At 36.3% G+C, this 15,392-nt stretch overlaps 1 protein-coding gene across 3 annotated transcripts in view; it reads right to left on the bottom strand.

Annotated features, from left to right (window-relative positions):
• The window catches only part of RAP1A (RAP1A, member of RAS oncogene family), an 88,039-nt gene that overhangs the window by 34,083 nt on the left and 38,564 nt on the right, over positions 1-15,392 (bottom strand). For 2 of the 3 annotated variants that reach the window (XM_087720135.1, XM_087720134.1), the window contains one exon: positions 3,143-3,213. The exons of the other annotated variant lie outside the window; for it this stretch is intronic. The gene's annotated coding sequence lies outside the window, so the exon portion shown is untranslated. The remainder of the gene's footprint in view (positions 1-3,142; positions 3,214-15,392) is intronic. 3 annotated transcript variants of the gene reach the window in all.

Genomic DNA, 15,392 nt, shown 5'->3' with positions numbered 1-15,392 from the left:
AGATGGCACCAATTGTAACTCAGGGCTGAAATGAGGTCCTTGGTGCTTTCTGAGCTTGCTTGTTTTCTTGAAGACATTTCATTACCCAAACTAGCTAACATCATGAATGCTAGCAAGCTCAGAGAACACCAAGGACCCCTCAAATAGAAGATTTACTGCTTAATTTAAATAATGTGATATTTTTTAATGAAGATCAACAAATGTATTTAATACTCTTGCTAAATGCAGCAACATGCAAGATAGAAATGCAGAATAGAAATTGTTGTAACACATTATTATACTAAAACTCATTTTGATATAACAAAATCCCCATATTCAGTTTCAACACAATCATGTTAACTCCACATGTCTTTAAAGCATTCACTGAATTATTTATTTGGGCTATAAGGTGCTAATTTTTTATTATATAAATAAATGCACAAAAAGTGGTCTTTTAAGTGGCTGTTTAAAGGCATACTACTAGAACTTATACTGAAGCTTCACTCAGGTATAGTGTATATTAATCAAAAGGAAGCTTGATTTGGATTTTATTACTAAATTGATTAAATTTAGGCCTTAGAACAGAAAATTAATATGTTCAGTAACACAATACACAATCAATATTGCCTGACTACTGTTAATTAAGGATTTACATTGTTTTTTGGTTTTAATATATCTTATATAATTGCTTTATTTCATTATCTTTGCAATTTACAACCACAGTGGTGGGTTGCTAACCATTTTACTACTGGTTTGCTCATGCTTGTATGCAACGCTTCTGTGCATGCGCAGAAGCATCCGAGAGGGTAGGCGGAGCCTTCCGCTACCGCCACTACCGGTTTGGCTGAACCAGGAGCAACCCACCTCTGAACCACATGTTGATTGAACAGAGTCCATTAGAGCTGGCCAATAAATTTAAATTAAATATAAAACAAGAACTAGAAATAATCAGATTATAAATATGATCAATATTATTGTACATACAGAAGTGAGCATAGTGAATGTAAGCAGCCCAGAAAATTTCAAAGATTTTAACACCTCAATAAATATAGTTCTATAGTCATTAAAAGTGCAAAATTTTGAGGCTAGAAAAGTTGATTTGGAAGATGTTAGGCCAGGTCATCATCACTATAAAGTCCTTTAAGCCTGATCATTTGAATGATCAGACAGATTTGGATGAAAACTCACCTGAAGAGTAAGTTTTGTACAATTGTGGCTTTGCAAGATTCAGCTAATTTCCCAATTTAGAAGCTATAAATGAAGACAGTTTGCAAAGTGCTCTATAAACTTTAATTAGTACACTGCATGATTAAAGCCAAGAACAAAAAAGAAAGGGAAAGGTGCTTCAGAGTAGGATTTGTTTTTTAAAACAAATGAGAAAGAGCTTACTTTTTTGAAAATATTAACACTTCAGTCCATCATACTTTCACTTAATGCTTTCTCTATATTGCTAACATGGTAAAATATGCTGCCCATTATCCATATTGATATTGAATGACTTACAGGAACACCTTACACAACAGAAATGCTCTACAGCTCATGCTGCTTGTTTTAATGCTGCATATATTCCACCATGTAAAAAAAAACACCTGACTTTATCATACAAAACTGGCAGGTACGTAGGCTGTTCTTTGCCTTCCATGTAATGTAGTTCTCTCTTATATGAACCCAGCTTCCCCTATTGACTTTGCTTGTTGGAAGTTGGCCAGGAAGGCTAAAATTTTTATCTCATGACGCTGGGATGTTGCCAGTTGCCAGGCACCAGAACTCATGTGATTATAGGGTTGATGCAACAGGCATATGTGCAAGGACCAATTGTTACTTTTCTCAGTGCCAATTTGAATGGTCACTAAACAAATGATTGTAAGTCAAGGACTGGGGGAATTAATGGATGCATGAACATTTCATATTTGCAATAGGAAGATATTGTATTGAGTTATAGATATTGTCATTGTCATGGGTCCCCAAAATAAAGTGCAAAAGAAAATATGCCACCATCACTTCTAGGCAGATTTAATTTGAAACCCTGTACCATGAAAATACAGGTGGAATCAAAATATTTTGTTGGACAGCTATAAGTTATCAGAAACAGATCCAATCTATTTTCCATCAGAAGGAATTCCATTAATTAGGCTCTGCTAAAGCAATACTACTAATTCTCTTGACCTGAATTGCTTCCATGGTGTAACATTCAAAAGCAATTCAGGAAAATATTACTCTAACTTGTAGAAAAGTTCCAATAGCGAAACAAAATGTTCAGATATTTTTGTTCTAAAAATATAGTTTTATTTAAAAAAGCAGTACCCTGATGAAGTGCCCTTATCTATGGTCTTATCTCTCAATAAGTCTGTAGATAGTGTAGGAGATTACCAGGCCTGAGTCCATAGAAGGGGTCAAATGTGTCATCAATCATGAATCCCATCGTGCTCACAAAAGATCCAACCCACCTTGAATTCCTTCTACTCTTATCTACCACCAATTTCCTTTTGAAGTTAGTAGTTCAGATTCTTGTAAAGAGCTTATGCTTGCAATAAATCTTTATACTCATATGAACTGCTTGAATCTCCTAATTTCTCTGGAGCTCGATAGATAGCATTTTAGTAAACTATAATAGTATCTAAACTGCTAAAGTATCCCAGGTTGCAACAAGATACTTTTTATTGTCAATGAGATACCGGTATATCTATTTGGCAAGAAGCAATGGAATGGGACATGAGTAAGACTTATTTTGCAAACAAAATTCAGTTTGTTTAATTCTTAAATTTTAATCAGAGTTTTTTTTCCAATTCATTAGAAGTGAGAATTCAAGGATAGTTTTGTCTATACACAGAGGACATATAGATCAAGGCCTAGGCATTTATAATTAGGTATTTTCTGGCACTAGGGTCAGGAAAGGTCTTTGGCTGACTCTATCAGGGCTACTACTCAGCCAGGGCTACAATCAAATAGGGACCACTGGATTAGAGAAGAAACATAACACAGTGGGAAAGCATATATTTTTGAATGAAAACAACCCTAGTTCATCCCTGATATTTCCAGGTAAATTAAAAGGGGGGCGGAATGTAGAGTAAGAATGTAGATGGACAGAACTACAGTGATGTGTAGAGGAATCAAGAGTCTGTCTCAGTATAAGGAAAAAGCAAATATAACAAATAGTTCAAACCTTGGCATATAAGATATTTCATCCGTGTGAACAGCACCTGCTAGAGGTCTTCCCAAACGCCCGTTAAGGGACTGAAAAGAAAAAAAAAATAATGGAATTCATTTTCAAAAATGTAAATATTAACATAAAACTTATATTTATATATACTGAAAAGTGCACATTTTAAGCAATTAGACTGGTTGCTTTAAGGATCGTGACTGCAGAAACACATTCAAAAAGCCCTCATACCATTTATCCTTCCCATTCTGTGCACCAATAAAGATAACAATACAGTGTCACAATACAAAATATATGCAATTTCACGTAACTGAATTTAGGAAATAGAAAATTAAAAATGACCACACATTTTGGCTGCTGTATTTATTAAGCAGTGCCTCACTAAATGGGAGCACCTAGTGGATTATGGGTAATTCTGAAAAATAAAACAAGCTCGGATTTGGTTAGTACTTGGATGAGAGACCACCAGGAATTATCAGGGTTGAATACTAGATTAAAAATTTGTGAACAGAAGAAACAGATAGGGCAAACCACTTTCAAATTGTTGCAAAAAAATTACATGAATGTAGATTACAGGAATCTCCCTGTAATCACTGGGATTTGATTCAAAACAAAAACTATTTGGAAACTGTAAATCATATTATTGAAGTAAGATTTAAAAGAACAATATGATTGTGTAACTCCAATAAAGTGCACCTGAACATAAATTATTGCTGTTAAAATAGCCACGTTTGTTATTATACCAGCCAATAATATGGTGCACAAATTTGCTTTGCTTCTTCCAAATGCACTACATTTCTCCGAATTATACGGCAAAGTAGTGGTAAAGTCAGCGCAATTTGATCCCCTTTACAGAGCCTCTCTCTTCCCCTATTACATTATTATATTATGCTGGTTGCTAAACAGTATAACATGATCATGTCCTATAAACATCACATTCTACTGAATACCTAATTCCAAAAACAGGTAAAATCTATGCATTGTTTGGCATGGTTGTATTAATTTTCTAAGAAATCTACATTTTAAAGTATTTTAAGAAGTTGTATTTTCTTAAAAGACCACATCCCTACTACCAGCAGTAATTTACATTTAAATTGTATTTTAAATCAAAGTATGCTTTTTAAACAAAACACAAACTACTCAGTTTTTTTTGTTGAAGTATAGAGGTCTCCAAGTTGGTCGGTTTATGCAAATTCTATCTCTTCAAAAAATGTCCCTCTAAAACAGATTGTTCAAAAGCATTCAATGCATATTCAGAGCAAATCATTAAAGCAGCCATGTTGTTTTACAGATTTACAGGGTTACTTTGGAAAATGCTACTGGCTGTTTCCACATGCATGTTCATACACAGTTGCTTAGCTGGGACACAAGTGGACACAGCTGGGGGAACTTCTGAAGCAGATATAGGAATCTGAAAAAAATGCAGCTGCTTTAACATTTAAAGAGAGATACTTTATAAATATTCCTGATGATTTGAAGAACTTATTTCAAAATACATGTGCAGCCTAACACTCCCTGTATTTTGCAAGCAGTTTTTCTCCTCGAGCAGAATGTGGCAGAAGATTCTCAGTGGGAAACCAGAGGAAATTTATCTTAGTAATGGACACAAACAGATATAAAACTGCTGGTAATGTTATTGGAGTCAATTAGATGCACATTAACCTGAGATGTTGCCGGTATAGCAAGATAAAAATGGGTATTACATTTAACATTTCATCAGAAGCAAAGAAAGCTAGCTTGCTCACAAGTTCTTAAAATGAATCCTCTATACCTCATTTTTTGGCAATACTAAACACCAGTTAAGGGAGTGTCAGTAACACATGTATACACTTACATTGGTCCCCATATAAGGAGAAATCCTAGGATTTAAATACTTTGCCCTTCGGTCTTCTATTTTCATTCTGAAGACCTGCACATTGAATTGAGACAAAGATAGTTCCCTTTTGCCTTATTTCCAAAGAGATTCTCCTTGTTTCAAATGGCTATCACATTCTACTTTGCTGTGCCAACTTGTGAGACAACTAATATTTCAGCATTCTTTACTCCACAATATCACAGAAATGCTTAGGAGCTAAAATTAGCAAGTTTTACTCACAGCCTGAAAAGCAGAACAAAATGTCTCCATTGAGAGATGACAGCCCATTAGAGGAACTGTGAAAGACCTGGCTCCAGGCCCAAAGGAGTCTTTTAGGGACAAGGTTACTGAGGAGAGAGTTCATCCTGAGTGGGCTTTGTCTTAAGTAGCTACAGACCAGCTGGCTTGACCTTGGGCAATCAGTAAGGCTAGAAATCCTTTCTTAGAATGTATTGTTTGGACTTTTCATTGGGCTATTCCCGGGATTGAATACAGCACTTCAAAAAGCTACTGCCTGGGAATGCAGGTTATCTGAATGTTTAGGCACAAAGTCTATGCAAAACTTTGGTTATACATTTCTTGATTTATGAAGTTTACCATTCTTTTGAGCTGGATTAGAGACAGACAATGAAAAATGATGATGGAAAAATTATGTTTTCCTTCAACGTAAGTGCCATTAAGACAATCTTTGAGTGAATAGGGAAAGGGTAACTCTGACAAGCATATAATCTTTTCCAGCTAGGATCACAAAGCTAATACAAGGCCAAGAACTTCCTTTGTTTAACAGATTCCCTTCAAGGTATGGTTAAGATCTTTCAAGGCATTGGGTATATATTAGACAATCACACACTCCAAGTGCACTTTCTTTGTTGGCTAATTCACATGAGTTAAAAAAAGGTTTTGGCTTGTTTCAGATATTTCCTTTATAATATGCAATTGATGTAGTTATAGTTTCAGCCTTACCGTTTTCTTCCACACTGCAATAATAGCATATGAAATAGCATATATTATATGCTAAATATTCTGCATTCAGTTGAATGATCCTTTAGATCAGGGGTGTCAAACTACACCCACCCATTTTAGCAAAGGGGGGGGGAAGCATGATATGTCACATGATCACAATTAGACAATATGAGTTTGATACCTCTGCTCTAGATGATTTATGATATATTATAATAATCACTTCTACATAATAAACAAACTAGTTCTTAAAACCCGTGGTTGGGTCGACCCTGAGACCACCACCCCATGAGCCTCTGGGCCCAGTGGTCATAGGGTGCCAAACCATTACGAGGTGCAACACATCCTTGACTCTAGGTGGCACAGGGGGCAGCTCCAATATTAATTAAGTGGAAGAGCTACACTCTATCAGGGATATCCTGGGTAAAGACCAGAAACATTCAAGCTGATCACCTCATAGCCAAATTCCATGAAAAGAACCCGACTAAGCCTTGGGGGGGTGGGGGAATAAAGATATAGCTGTACTCAAACTGTTTTTGCTTTGCACAGGTTGCCTTCAGGAAGTGAGGGAAGCCGAATGTCAACTCGCAAAGCTTTCCTGACCTGCTCCCAAGTTACCATAGGCAGGGGGATGGGAATCAGACCTTGCAGCTGCAACAAGGAATTCACACCTCAGTAAAAACAAAACACATCCCAGCCAGCCAAAATCAAAGCCATCTCCACGGAGACCCACAATGGCCGGAGGGAGTGACTTCTATGGCCCACAAAATTGCTTCATTGGAGAATGTGACTGATGACATACTTTGGGAGGAGGGGGGAACAGGGTCAGAGGCAAGTTGTGAACTGAGTGAAGTTAGAACTAGCTTCCTGTCAGATCTTTATTAGGGTTCCAAACTATGCCCTCATAAAAGCAGGAGCCTCAAGCAAGGTTTCAAGAAAAATCCAGTTGTTTAAAGTCAGCCATATCCACACAGACCAAATGAAGCCAGCTGTAACTTCACTCAGTTTGCATCTTACCTCTGACCCTGTTTCCACTTCCCCGCAAGGTGTGTCATCAGTCACATTCCTCAATGAAGCAATTTCACGGTCATAGAAGACAGTCCCTCTGGCCGTTCTGGGTCTCTATGGATATGGCTTTGACTCTAGCAGGCTAGGATGTGTTTCGATTTGACTAAGATGCGAATTGTTCGATGCAGCTGCAAGGCGCGATTCCCCATCCCCTATCTATAGCTTCACAAGTTGACACTGGTAATCTTTCATCTACCACCAACGAATAGTGATAGAGGGTGCTTCCTTCCAGCCTTGCAATCTCAGGGCATCTTGAAGTTTAACCTGTTCATTGTCATTGTGTAAGCAAGCAACTAAGGGGGCAAGAATGGTGTCTACTCCCTTTTCCATTCAGTCTCCTTATCCTTTATTTGGTAAAACAAGTGCTTCATAAAAGCAAGGCACCTCACTTAAATACTTGGCTTTTACTCTGCTAAGCAATTCCAGCAGTGCATGCCAGTTCAGCACAATGAACCATTCATTCACTTCAGGTATATAATACGTAACAAATGTTTGTCCTAGCAATTGATTAAGGTATGAAACAACTGCTTACTGCAGTATCAGTGAGCTTCCAACTTCTCTACAAATGTAGAATGTGGGAGAGCAAAGGAAGCTTTATTCTGTATCACAGATAGACATGCAACTAAATTAAAGACCAAATTCAATCCAGTTTCTTAGGGATAAAATAAATCAGCCTTCAATTTAAAACTATAAGACATACATGCATTCTTTTTCTTATAGACTGCAGGTATCAGTATAGAAAAGAAAATTTTAACTAGACAGAATACATGTCCAAAATTCATGAAATTTAACAGGATCCTTCTTGGGATATATTTTCAAAGGCTGCTGTGAAACAGAACTGGATTCACGCGCATAGCTATGGTCAAATGTTTTATATATAAGCAAAATGCCCATTGGAACCATGCTCAATAGCACTGAAATTAACAAAGACTTGTCATTACATCAATGCTAGGTTATAATAGAAATTCAGCAAAAATACAGTGTCGCTGAAATTAATGTTTGCCAATATTGGCAGAAACAGTGCTGGCAGATATATACTAACAACTCCTTTTCTACCTAAATTCTCTAGTTCCGCATTTATAGAAAATATATAACCTTTCCCAAATACTTGCATAGAAATGACAGGTGTTATTACCTTTACCAAAGTGTGTTTCTGGTGAAGTAACAGATAGGGCAAATTTGGTATGGAGGGAGAGGACATCCCCCAAAATACTTTTCTTCCAGGATGCTCTTCCATACATCCTAACTGGCATCTTCTTTATCCAAATTCATAACAACAATATGGACCTACTTGTTACTGCATCTAGTTTGGCTCATAGTATTTTAACATTTGCCATAAAGGTCAGAGAAATAATCTAGCTAATCTAATAATGCCATGCCCAAATAAATAAATAAATCTAATAATTAACAAAACTAAGTTATCTGTTTTGCTTTGTCTTCCAAACTTTCCAGGTCACAAAGATTTACTTGGTAACAGTTCTGGGTCTAACTATTCATTTATTCATCATCTATGAAAATCTCCAGTGAAAATTTGGAAAATTCTCTAGAACAGTATTGGAAGTGGCTCAGTTCAGTGCAAAGAAGCAATCACAAAACATCCAACCATTGTCAACCTTTTGACATAGGCCAGGCAACAGACACCACTGGAAATACTGGAATGGTTTACTTAGTGATGTAGACCACACTTCTCCAACTTTTATCCTGGAGGAAACCTGGAAATAATCTCAGGGAAATTCTCATAAAATTTACAAAAGAATATGAAAACTTTCTAATAAAATTTATTTTTAACCTATACTTCTCACATTTTACAACATTTATAACAACAAAGCATAAGGCTGGCAGCTGAAATACAGATTAAAAATCTCCAGTGTGCAAGCTCTAGCATTATGCAGCATGGAAAGTTTTTTTAAAAAAATCATTTTTTTCAATTGTGTTTTGTTGCAGAATCCCCAGCAACCTTGATGTGGAAGTCACTGACAGTAGTAGAGGAGATGCACTTCATCTGACCAGCTCATGCTAAATCAGGGGTGTCAAACTGGCCACACCCAACCCAGCTCCAGAAATGGGAAAAACACCGTGAAATGTCATGTGATGGCAACGCGATGCCGTGAGTTTGACACCTGTGGGCTAAATCAATTTATCCCCTGCCCACCTACCCCTGGCCAGGAGACATGATGGCCAGATATTAGGTTTGTTATTCACTTGGGAGGTTCCCCCCCCCCCCCAAAAAAGACAAAGACTTAATCTGAGTAAAGTATCAGATGGTGGACTTTCTGAAAGCAAAGGCTTTCAGAACTGGAGTCCAGAGTACAACATTTAGTGATAGTGAATAGGTTATTATTATTTCTTTTAAATGCAGGTATGCTATAGAACACTGCTTGGGGGAAGAACGCATATACTCCATGGTTCATATTTTATGCAGGCCTGGTTTAGATTAGTGTTTTTCAACCTTCACTACTTTGAGATGTGTACTCCCTTCAAGTCCCAGAGTTTCCTAATCCTAACCAACATGCATGTAGTTTTTCAATACTGCTTCCTAAACATTTTATTATGCTTGGAAAAATATGAAAAACAGGTACATTTCCCAGTAGTAGTACCTGTTTAATGTCATTTTGCAAAGGTATATCCTTTACAAAGTATTAATCCTTTTTATGTTGCTATTTTGTCATGGTAAAAGTATAGCAGCAGATCAGCTTTCCCTTTAAAGACACTGGCAAACAATAGTCAGCAAAATAATTGGGAATTAAGGGGAAAACAGCTACTATTCTCTTTGCCTACGCATCATTCCAAGATTAATGCCTAATAGATTGCTAGCTCCTCCTCTGCTATTCAGCTATTCTGGGCCCAAAGTGGGGGATGCCTGTACTTGCTGATACTTAACTTTTCCCTCTAATCAAACAGCTCTTGATAAGAAGCCCTCAACTTTCTTCATTTCCTTCCACCGGAAGCATCATTTCTTTCATCTTTTCTTAATTTCCAGAAAGGAGCAGCTTGTTTTGCATTTTTTTAAAATGTTCTCATGCCTTTAAATATAACAAAATTATGTTTCCTGTATTATCTAGGAATAACCCTCCAAAACCGTAGGAAATTTACTACACAAGATTAGCCTGCAAATATTCATCTGGAAATTGTCTACAAAGGACTGTGCAAAAATATTGTTTCTGCATTCTTCCACAGGTTAATTTTTTACAGTTACCCCAACAGATTTCTTATGGAAAATTTAAGAAACTAATTTTTTTACCCTACACCAAAAGAAAAAAAAAGAATATTCCAAAAATCCACTAAAGCCATTTGTGGGTAGTATTAGCTTCCAGCAGAGAAACCAAAAGCACCCTCAACAGAGACGATAAAAGAGCAACATGAAGCAGAGAAACCAACATGAGCTGGGTGGCATAAACAATGTAACTCCTTCTTTCACTAACCAAGCAAATTATGCTAGCTATCTTATTATTTTAATACATTTCATTGTATGCTGTGCCTATCTGAAGGAAGGTGGTGAAGTCATTGTGTAATTTCTACCTCAACTTTGTGAGAAACTATGCTGTTAATTCTTTGTAATTGTGCCACAAATGGAAAAAGGGTGAGCTCAAAACAAGCCCTAATTTAGAATATTATTTATTTATTTGTTTATGACATTTCTTTATTTCCACTAACAAAATATGTGTCATCAGTTCCTCAATTTATGTTTTGTTTTTGGAAACCTAAAACTGGTGCTCTTTAAATAATAATCTACTCACTCCCATTTTTGTATCTGTGCATGGCCATTATCCCAAGTCTTTTTTTTTAAGTGATGCAGAATGTGTTTCCAATTTTGCCAGCTCTCTTTTGCAGGTAGATAATCAGGTTTTACCAGCTTCCCCCTGTTTACATATTTTTTTCAAGTCAGAATCACTGCAGGTCCCATTTAATTCAGTAAAATTTACTTCTAGGTAGATGTGCATGGAATATATCTCAAGTTATAACTTTTAATCAACTTTAATTTGTCCAAAGAGATATATTAGATCAACATGATGTCCAAAGGTTTCAGGTGCATCTATTCTACTGCTGGTAAAATAAGGCTAGGATTTTCATTTGTTGAGTAATGTTTATGGAAACAATTAAAAACAACAAATTTGTAAACTTCCATAAATTTCTGTTGGCAATGAGAAGAGTGTGGTACGATTTACTTTATTTGAATCCTGTAGTTAGATAGAAGTATCAAGATACCTGTCAACATGAAATTCAGAGTTTCATTATATATTGCTGTGCTTTCTGGTTGTTTTATAAAGTGCAATTTTTCTCTATCCTTTAATGGTTAAAATTAAAGAATTAAGTCAGAAAATGTTAGTACTTGAACAATATACAATGTGCAATGCAGAAATAATTCATATGTAACTTTCCATAAGTTGAACCTTACATCAGGATTTATCATCACATTAAAATAATAAATCATGCACTTATATCATCTTGAACTCAGCAATTTATAAACATCTAATGATTAAAGTCTGCTTGCTCCAACTAGAAAACTTCATTAGGATGTGTTTTATTCAGATGTAAAAAGAGATTTTTCAAAAATTAGGGACAGCACTTTAAAAAAAAAGCAGAATTAGTATACCACTCCCTTCTGTTTATGAACCTCACCCACATATTTTTATTTTTAAAAAAGTATATGTGTTTTAGAATCAAAGGAAACGTATTTAGACTACCTCATGGATCATCATGAAAAGGCTTTTCACTCACAACTGCAGCAACATCTATTTCTAGAGAACATGTTTTAGGCATCACAAGGAATTCAGCCAGAATTATTGTTTTGCAGATTTGTTTTAAAATGTTATCATCACTAAATAATTCCTACTTAATGACCTTATAACCATGAAGTCCCAGCACTAATCTTGCTTAGGTGTTCAAATTCAGTCTGTGAGGCCCTCAAAAACCTGGAGGCAGAGGTATGGAAACAAAACAGGATGGATAAAAATCAATAATTTTTTTTAAAGGATTGTATTTATTTAAATCAGTTTTTTTTCTGATTTAAATCGGATTTTTTTTATTTTTATCAAATTTATTTTAATAAAATGCTTTTTAAATCTAAAGATAGTTTTCTATTTAAGATGCATTAATAATTTAGTTTATTCAGCATGAAATTGAATTTAGTTATGTAGCATGAGGCTGTATATTCTGCAATATTGAGACTGTCTGTGAGTCAACAATAGGTCAGAGGAGAAGCCACTGCAGTACAGATGATTGTTGCTCTTTAAAAATTATGATTTAAATTGAGCTGATTTAAATCAAGCTTTTTTATTCCATAAATTTAGATTATTTTCCAAGAATTTTGTTTAGGGAGAAATATTAGGGATTGATTTTTGTGGCTTTGTGTGTCTGCCTGAATGCCTGCCCCCACCCTCTGTGTGTGTGTGTGTGTGTGTATGTATGTGTAATTTAACATGAGTAGAAAACACCTCTCAATTGCAACCTCTGCTAATACAGAATTCCACATTTCAGGGAAGCTTTCAAACACTGTCCCCTAAATACACTAACTATGCAAATCTTCATAACAAATGTCTAAGGTCAAGGGGTGGGTTAGCATATGTAGCCCTGGCTCTCTACACACTGTGTTGGATTCCTGCCTGCAGGCTGATCTTTTGAATAGGGATTTCCCGGATACAAAATGTTTAGTGCAAAGGAAATGGTTAGTCCCAAATTTAAAAAATTTGGCCAGCCTCAACTAGTGCAAAACATTTGGAAGGGATAAGGGGAAAGTATAGACTGATAATTGGCCAATAAGATACTTTTCATCAAGAAAAATGCTGCTCATGTGGGATCAAATTACATTAAAATCTAACACCTTTTGTCAAACCTAATATATATCCTTCCCTCCCACCCTCTCCCCCAACCCCCCCCCCAGCCTTCCCTCCCCCTTCTTCTCTTATTTTTTCTTTAAAACTAGGATATGTTGAGTATATTGATATGGAAGTGGAAATACACCAACGAGAGGAAGAGTGGGAAACAGAAGGGAGAAGAAAGATGGGAAGAGAGGGATAGGAGAGAGGGTAATGGGGAAAGATGAGGAGGAGAAGGAGGAGTGGAATGTAGAGAGAGGAGAAGGAGAAAGGAAGGGGAAGTAGAGTAGGAAAGGATGATGGAGGGAAGAAAGGAGGTAGAAGAGAGGTAGAAGACAGAGGTGTATGGAGAGCAGAAGAGCTAATAATGGGTTTTTATCTTTTTGGGCGTTGATGACAAGGGGAACTGATGTAATTTCTATTTAATATTATAGGATACTGGCTATGTATAGTATACATGTGATTGTATGTTATGAAAATGGAAAATAAAAAAGTATACAATAAAAAAAAGAAAAATGCTGCTCCCACTTATCAAAACAAACAAACAAATGAAATTGCATGGCTGTTAAACTGGAGTTCAAATTTCAAGGTTAATTATGATCAGTTAGCAAAAACAATGCACAAGTGGCTAAGTTAAAGAGCCCACTCAATTATCAATTACTTTAAACTGTCCTCATCAAAAGGCTAAGAGCAATTTGCTCAGCTCAAGGATAACTAGAGGCCTTTGTGAATCGTGCTTTTATAAGCAGTGCTTTTACAATCAGCTTCCGTTCTCTTCTGCTATCCTGTCACTTTGCTTTATGCAGTTCTACATATTTTGGGCTTGGAGTTCTTTATGGGATTATTTAAAAAGAAAGAAGGGGAGCAAAGATAAAAGGAAGTAAAGGCATCCTGTGATGACAGTCACAACTTCAATGTGCTCATGAACAGAAATCAACAAAGAAGGTGTAGGTTGCCTGGTTGTGTATATCTATCTGTTAGGAGTAGGGTTAGGATTTAAAGATCAACAAGGCAATGATCATGGATTGGGAGAGTAAAAAATGATTAATTAGTCAGTGATGATCAACATTTGTGCAAGAAAAGAGACTCATTGTTGAAGGTTCTGTTGAATATATAACATTCTCAGAAATCAGGCCCTGTGATTCGAGCTAATTATGCAGAAACACAAACAAGAAAGGGGCAGTGGCAAAATCAGTTAACATATGTGCAAGCATGAGGTCATGCTGTACTCAGTGCAAGGCAAAAAATGAGAACGCCCGTCCTTAACTCTATCAAGAGAAAACAAAGCTTGGCTGAGATCAGTCTACATTATTATCCAGCTGTTTGATCTTTTAAAACTAAGGCTTCGATGATTGCAAGGCCTCGATAATTGCAAAACCTATCAGTTCTTCTAGTTTAATAATTCAGATACTCCAGATTGCAATTATTCCATTTATATATTTCTCAAATTTGTAAAACACACTATAATTTTTTTAAAAAAAAAAATAGCTGCCATGAAACGGGCCATTTTTTTACACAAAAAAAGAGAGCATGCAGTGGCTTTGGGAGGCTTGTGGTGTGCTCCTGGGGGTTGGGGGGGGAGTAAAAACAGCCCATTTTTGTGCTCTCCCCAGTGCCCAGGAGCACTTTGCAAGCCTCCCAAACCGTCTGCACATCCATTTTTGCAAAGGGGGCGGGGTTTCGGTAGGCAGAAAATGCTGTATTTAGTGTATAAGACGTGTCCAGATTTTCACCCTCTTTTTTGGGGGGGGGGAAGGCGCATTTTATTCTCTGAAAAATACGGTGCCTTATTCCATGTCACTCACTTATCTAATTTTGTACTGAACAGTGACTAGCACCAACCTTTACAGACAGAATATCAGCATATGCTTTTCTATTTTTTGTTCCTCAGAGGAAAAATAAGGAAATTCTGCAAGCCGAATAATCACAATTTATCTTTGGATTTGTTTATGGTCCAAAATATTTTCATCTATTTTATACATATGGTAAATGTGATCCATCTACAGATTCACATAAAATCTCCCTCAGCAAATATTGCCTCCAGTGAAACTACTGTTAAAATCTTAACATGCAAACCCATAATTCAATTCTGACTTTATCACCAACATAATAGAGTCAAGAAATATATGCCTGATACTGTAGTTTCAACCCAGTGTTTCCTAGCCTACCCTTCTTCAGATTTGTAGGGCTCACAGGGACACTCGTTTCCAGAAAACATGTTTAAAAGAAGGGCAACGGGAGTTTCAGTTCACTCTATTTGGAAGAAGGCAGATATGGGTGGCCAGCCTGCTAAACATTGAGGATTAGTGGTACGAGAAGATATTATCCAAGAATGGGTACTCATTAGCTATTAAAAACAGGTCAACATAGAAATCTTGTTTGATTCATCCTTCAAGATTATATATAAATGCTTAACCAATCAACCAGAATAGCTCAAGGTTGAATAGAAAGCAACTTCCACAATTAGTTCCCAAATGTACCCAAGATAAGGCAAAACAAGTACTATTGTAAAAGTCAGCCCCCAGTACCCAGTAATTATTACGGTGAGTCAGAA

The sequence above is a fragment of the Thamnophis sirtalis genome, unplaced genomic scaffold (genome assembly GCF_051295495.1).
Source record: "Thamnophis sirtalis isolate CommonGarterSnake01/CBP01778 unplaced genomic scaffold, rThaSir2_p1.2 scaffold_7, whole genome shotgun sequence".
Lineage (NCBI taxonomy): Eukaryota > Metazoa > Chordata > Lepidosauria > Squamata > Natricidae > Thamnophis > Thamnophis sirtalis.
The sequence above is the reverse complement of the archived record's forward strand: the minus strand, read 5'-3'. Positions and strand labels throughout refer to the sequence as shown.